General features: G+C 40.8%; 1 long non-coding RNA gene across 1 annotated transcript; it reads right to left on the bottom strand.

Annotated features, from left to right (window-relative positions):
- Positions 1-3,864: 3,864 nt before the first annotated feature.
- On the bottom strand, positions 3,865-5,791 carry LOC139550679 (uncharacterized). The gene is made up of 5 exons (XR_011670108.1): positions 5,414-5,791; positions 5,203-5,267; positions 4,813-4,919; positions 4,402-4,532; positions 3,865-4,078 (listed from the first exon to the last, which is right to left on the bottom strand). It is a non-coding gene; the product is annotated as an uncharacterized lncRNA (long non-coding RNA).
- Between the last annotated feature and the right edge of the window lie 1,306 nt (positions 5,792-7,097).

Raw genomic sequence — 7,097 nt, 5'->3', positions numbered from 1 at the left:
AAGGCGGAGGTAGCGGTCCTGCTGCTGGGTTGTTGCCCTCCTACACGTCTCCTGATGTACTGGCCTGTCTCCTGGTAGCGCCTCCATGCTCTGGACACTACGCTGACAGACACAGCAAACCTTCTTGCCACAGCTCGCATTGATGTGCCATCCTGGATGAGCTGCACTACCTGAGCCACTTGTGTGGGTTGTAGACTCCGTCTCCTGCTACCACTAGAGTGAAAGCACCGCCAGCATTCAAAAGTGACCAAAACATCAGCCAGGAAGCATAGGAACTGAGAAGTGGTCTGTGGTCACCACCTGCAGAACCACTCCTTTATTGGGGGTGTCTTGCTAATTGCCTATAATTTCCACCTTTTGTCTATTCCATTTGCACAACAGCATGTGAAATTTATTGTCAATCAGTGTTGCTTCCTAAGTGGACAGTTTGATTTCACAGAAGTGTGATTGTGTTGTTTAAGTGTTCCCTTTATTTTTTTGAGCAGTGTATATTCATATTTGCTTAGAATAAATACAAAAGACACACATAGGAGGCCTTCAACGTTCGGCATAACACAAGTCATATCCTCTAGGGCAGGGGTGTCAAACATACGGCCCGCGGGCCGGAACCGGCCCCCAAGGAGGTTCGATCAGGCCCGCAGGATAATTTGAAAGTGGAAAAAATGCATAAAAGACATGGAATTAATATTTTTAATTCGCTGCAATTCATGGATTATCCGCTAAGGGGCGCACTCTTTCCATCAGAGTAGAAGACAAGCCGCATCACTGAGACAGACTGAAAACAGCAGACGGTATCAATGCGCCATCTGCTGCTTGTTACGACGTTGTTAATACCTTGGTCTCTACCTCTCCGCTACACCCTCATTAGCCAAAATGTCGTTATCCAAACGGAGAAAAGTAGATAAGGAGTGTAGAATTTTCAAAGAAAAATGGACCACGTCCTATTTATTTACAGAGATGCACGGAAAACCTTCGTGCTTGGTGTGTTTGCAACAAGTTTCGGTATTGAAGGAATATAATATTCGAAGCCACTACGAGACTCATCACAGCGAAAAATATGACGGCTTGCAAGGACAACTGAGAAGAGATAAGATTAACGAATTGCTGGCGGGTCTGAGGAAACAGCAGTCAACTTTCATCCAGAGCCGAGAAGTCAGTGAAGCAGCGGTAAAAGCCAGCTACCTAATTGCTAGCGAAATAGCATTAGCATCGAAGCCGTATTCCGACGGTGACTTTGTTAAACGATGCATGATGAAGGCGGCTGAACTTGTATGTCCCGAGAAGCGACAAGCTTTTGCCAATATTAGCCTGACGAGGAATACTATAGCAGAGAGGATTTCGGAACTATCGGCAGATTTAGACAGTCAATTGAAACAGAGAGTCAAGTCATTTATTGCATTTTCCGTGGCAATTGACGAGAGCACTGACATCACAGACGTGGCCCAACTGGCCATATTTATTCGAGGAGTTGATGAGACATTGACTGTTACTGAAGAGTTTCTTGAGTTGGTGCCAATGATGGACACCACAACAGCCGAGGACATTTTCGGCTCTGTCGTTGCTGCATTGGACAGAGTTGGAGTGGACTGGTCCCGCGCTGTCAGCCTGGCTACAGACGGCGCGCCATCCATGGTCGGAAAGAAAGCAGGTGTCGCGACAAAGTTCAAAGACAAAGTACAAGCCCTTAATGGAGGAGATCGTTTCTGGACATTTCACTGTATTTTGCACCAGGAGGCATTGTGTTGCAAGTCGCTGAAAATGGACCACGTCATGGAGGTGGTTGTTCGCACTGTAAATTTCATCCGGTCCAGAGGTCTGAACCATCGTCAGTTTGACAAACTTCTCAGCGACAGCAACATTACCCACAGCCTGCCATACCACACTGAAGTGAGATGGTTAAGCCGAGGCGCTGTGCTGAGGCATTTCTTTGATCTACGAGAGGAAATCGGACAGTTCATGGAGAAAAAAGGAAAACCGGTGTTGGAATTACAATCTCAGGAATGGCTACGGGACCTTGCATTCTTGGTTGATATTACTGAACACTTGAACAATCTGAACAAAATGTTGCAAGGCCGCAAAAAAGTTGTCACACAGTTTTCTGACAACATACATGCATTTAAGTTGAAGCTGACTTTGTGGGAGATGCAACTGGCAAATGGCAACCCTGCTCATTTCCCCTGTCTGAGAGATGTGTGTGTGACCAGACCTGATGCGGACATGAAACGGTACAAAGACAAAATTGCAGGACTACTGCGGGAGTTTGAGAAACGTTTTCAGGTATTTGGTGAACTTGAGACAGAATTTTCAGTTTTTCGCTCACCTTTCACAGTTAAAGCTTCTGATCTGCCGGTCGAAATTCAGCTAGAGATAATTGATTTGCAGTGTGATGCAGATTTGAAGGGCAAATTTGCCTCTGTAGGTCTGGACAGATTTTATCAGTATCTACTACCAGGGTACCCCAAATTAACAGCCCTGGCTGCTAAAATTTTGTGCATGTTTGGGACAACCTACCTTTGTGAACAAATTTTCTCAGTGATGAATATCAATAAAACAAAAATGCGTTCAAGGCTCACAAACAAGCACTTAAATGACATTCTGAAAGTGACAGCTAGTCAGGACATGACACCTGGTGTTGATGCACTTGTACAGGCCAAAAGATGCCAAGTTTCAGGAACAAATACAAGTCCAGACTAGACTAACACCTTTAAAATGCTGCCTTAGATACTGTTTGCATTGAAAGAATACAGCTCTGTGAAGATGAATCCTTACTGTGGTGATTTAAAAAATGTGCACTTTAATGTTAGTCAGCAGCTTCAAAACAAAAGTTGTGTGATGGAATTCTACTGTTCATACAACTCCATAAATTTTCAGTATGTATTGTATGTGTATGTATGTTTCATGTATGAAGTTTACAGATTTACAGGACAGGCGAACACTTTCTTCATTACACATTTAAAATCACTCTCCTTAGTTTGTAAGGTGTACGCAGGGATTACATTTAGATTTTATATGCGTATGTGTAAGTGGTTTAAAAATTCCTTTCTTTAAAAAGTCTCATTTAATCTTAAAGTGCATTACTATATTTTTCAGTACCAATTAAAGTTTTGTGCCTTTGTACAATCAGTGGGATCAGTTGCAATGCATATTTGTGAATGATAAAAGTAAATTGCACATTTGTCTAAGGAAATATGAGGTGTTTCATGAAATGTTTTGTAAAAGGATAGTTCATTAAATTTCAATATTTTCCTAATGTTCTTGTGCTTCTTTACACCAAAACAAAGGAAAGACATGATATTTTGGTTATTTATAGCAGAGTATGGTATAATTTTAATGGTCCGGCCCACTTGACATCTCCCTAGGCCGTATGTGGCCCACGATGCGAAATGAGTTTGACACCCCTGCTCTAGGGGAAGAATTTTTTATTTTTGTTTCAGTAGAATCACAGAATCAGCAGCTTTTTGCTCCAATGTTCCTCTCGCATCTCACCTTGTCATGACTGCCCACCAGAATCTGCTTAATCTCCTCACTGCAGGCCAGGTCAAAAACGGTTTGGTCTGCAACAGAACATAGCCATTTATCAGTCATTTATCAATGACATCCTGCTAGCTGACAGGGAGGGAGGCAGTGAATACAACACATATGCGTCCCAAATGGAACCTTATTCTAGTGCACTATTTTGACCAGGGAGAATAGGGCTCTGGTAAAAGTCTCTGGTCATTTGGGACTCACCCATAGACACCGACTAAGTAGATTTTGCTTTGTAAATGTTAGGCAAAATCTATATGCCTGTTCTATACATTATGAAATGCAAGTGATTTGAAACTGCATCCAGGCTCTTCATAAAGTAATATCCATCCAAACATGTAAGTCACAAGCCTATTTAATATTTATTAAAAAGGTATACCATAGTTATAAAAAATAATGTGTTTAATTTCTTCGGTGGACATATCAGTTGCTACATACTGCTCATTCTTGATGCTGGGGCTGGCTCCAAACTTCAGCATCTTTCTGACACACTGCTTCTGCCCCCTGTAGGCAGGTCTCTACAGTGGATGTCTGGAGGCTGCATCTTGCAGAGCTGAGAAAGGTAAGACATCAAAAGTGAATGAATGAATTAAGCACATGGTGTCTATACATCCACTTAACATGCATGACACATGTAAGTTAACTCTGCATGTAAGCAATTGATAAATGTGCAAACTAAATTTGTATAAAACCAAACAAGTTTTTGTGGCAGAATCTTGCATCCTCTCCTGAAGGACAAGGTTGACCTCTTCAATTGCAAAGTCAGTAACCAAGCTGATGACAATGTAAGATGAAATATAACATGATATACAGTGTTAATCATCAAGAAGACCATTTGGGCAGTCAGCCGAAAGCCAGGCTTCTACTCTACTCCACCTTGAGGTTGAGAGGTTCAGTGGAGGGCCAGGGATGATCAGATGCTGACCAGCTGAGACAGGCTGATGTCTCCCACTCTGTCCACCTCCAGAAGCTTCTCTTCCTTCCTCCCTCCTCTCTAATCTCTGCAGCTGTGCACAAATTAAATAGCGTTTGTAAACCAGGGTTGTGTTCAGTAGGGCAAACCGTAGTAAAATGTTAAGCAACAGGAAAGGAAAATATGTGTACTTATTGGACAAGTTCACAAAGTACCTCCCCATTTAATTCTGTTTCAAATCTCACTCGACCCACTGAAAATGTGTGTTCTTATTGGACAAGTTCAGAAAATACCATGCCATTTCAAAACCTTTTTCATCTACTGAACACAACCCAGTGCAGGGACGAAGCGAGACCATCAATCACACAACTTACCCTCGTGCATGGCGATGGTCGCATTATCCTCGTAGACAGATATAGGGACCTGGGCTGTCCCGTTGATGATAGTGGCACAGGTATCGTAACAGCAAAATAACTACTTCCTGTAAAAGAAACAGGATTACATTCTCCATAGAAATGCAATACTAAGTAGCTGTGCATACCGCACACCTGAACACACATTGTACACACGTGAAAGTACTGGGAAAATCACATGAAATGATTAAATGTTTATTCCCAAGTTATTCTGCAAATTCACATCAGTACCATCCTAATAACACACATACACAAGGCTTAAACATTCATTTGAATACAACTAAGTACTATATAAGTAAATGTGATGATGTGTAATACATTAACAATTGATAAGTAAGTCCGTATTCTCACCTTAAGTAACTCCTCCACAACATCTTTGTGTCCAAAGTAGCAGGCCAGATGTAGACGTATCCAACCTGACAACAAATTGCTCAATAAGTAGCCTATCTGACATTACAGACTGACACTTACTAAATCTGCAACAACGTTACAATCTGTGCTGTGACTTAATTAGCATACATCATGAAAATAAATAGACACTTCTGGGTTCATATTGACTCACCTCACCTGGGCAAACTGTTATTGTTAGATTCCATGCGCAACAGGTGATTAAAAAAACATTCAGCAATCAGCTTTGATATCCGGGACATGAAATCAATATTTGGTGGTTGTAACAGTCACCCACAGAAAAGTCACGTTTTAGAGGATTGTGTGGTCGGCTACGCTAGACTGTTTTGCTTCTAAACGTTCGTTATTAACTTCATTTCAATATTGAGCAGGACATATATTCTAACTTACATTAGTTTCGCAGTAAAGAACATCCACTATAGAAAAGGTTGCGTTGACAATTGACAGCGCATATAGTGAAATTGGATATCAGCTGACAAGGACTGGAACGTGGAACTTGTGGACGCACGTGATCAATTTAAAGCGTTTCATCGTCACTGTAAGAAACACGTTCTTTTGTTGAAAATATGTTTTTAAACACAGCTGATCTAAATTTCAAAATCACAGAGAATTAAGAAAACCGATTTAATAGAACATGCTGTCACGCATTTGAGCAAGTGTTGTTCTCCAATTGTACGCTAGATGGAACTATTGCAATGAACCCCACCCTGTGTGTGGTTTCATTGTTCAGGCCATTAGGCATTAGACAAAATGTACACTTCGTCAATGAAAGATCAACCCCAAGCTTCCTAGATTGTTTTAAGGTAAACAATTATTGTAAGTGATTATTTGTGTGGGGTCATTCTATCATTTTTACCTCCACAGTAAAACACAAGCCTACCTGGAAGGGAAAAAAAGTAAAGCAATGCCAACTCTTGCCAACTCTTTCTGGAGCCTCATTTATCAAAGGTGCCTACACACATACAATTCTCTAAAGCTTGTGTGCACCAATAAGATTTCCCGCAAAGGTTGACATTTACAAAGACAGAATAGGAAGCCAGACATGGCACTCCCTCATTTTGTGTTTTATAATATAATACCACAGAGTCATAATACCCATAAAATCTAGACATCAAACAGGGAAATTGTTCCAATCGTTTTGCCACCATTCATTTTTCCCATAGGGGATAATAGAAACACTTAAAATAAGGGCTGTGTTGCATGTATGCTTACCCTGTCATGATGTTTTAATAACTGTGTAAATCTCTCTAGGACAAGGTACATTTTATAAATATATTCAGCTGTATTTACACCCCCCCACACACAAATGAAATGCTAATTAGCTGGTAATGTGGTTATCATAAGGACTTACAAATGCCATGATGAGCTGGACAAGCCTGCTGAGGTAAGAATCTCTGGATGAATTATCTGTTAGCTAAATGTAGTAATGAATACATTGGCAACATGTCTTTAAATGGACAATTGTGTGAACTGTATTGTGTAAGTTTTAAATTGACACAATAACTGATAGCAAAGGTTTCAGCTAGAGATGATGTGCAGGAGCTTTCTGGGATTTGTAGTTTTGCATGATGTCTACTTTGATGCTAATTAGAATTTTCTAATCTGAGAGTAAATACAGCCAAATATATTGATAAGTCACCTTGTCTGAGAGAGATTTACATGGTTATCAAAATGTCACGCCAGTGTAAGCCTACACGAAACACAGACCTTATTTTTAGTGTTTCTACAATCCCCTAAGGGAAAGATTAATGGTGGAAAACCGATTGGAAGCATTTTTCTGTTTGACCTCTATGTTTTATGGGTATTATGACACCTCCACTGTGGGGCTCTATGGAAGT

This window comes from Salvelinus alpinus, chromosome 23 (genome assembly GCF_045679555.1).
Source record: "Salvelinus alpinus chromosome 23, SLU_Salpinus.1, whole genome shotgun sequence".
Classification (NCBI taxonomy): domain Eukaryota; kingdom Metazoa; phylum Chordata; class Actinopteri; order Salmoniformes; family Salmonidae; genus Salvelinus; species Salvelinus alpinus.
The sequence above is the reverse complement of the archived record's forward strand: the minus strand, read 5'-3'. Positions and strand labels throughout refer to the sequence as shown.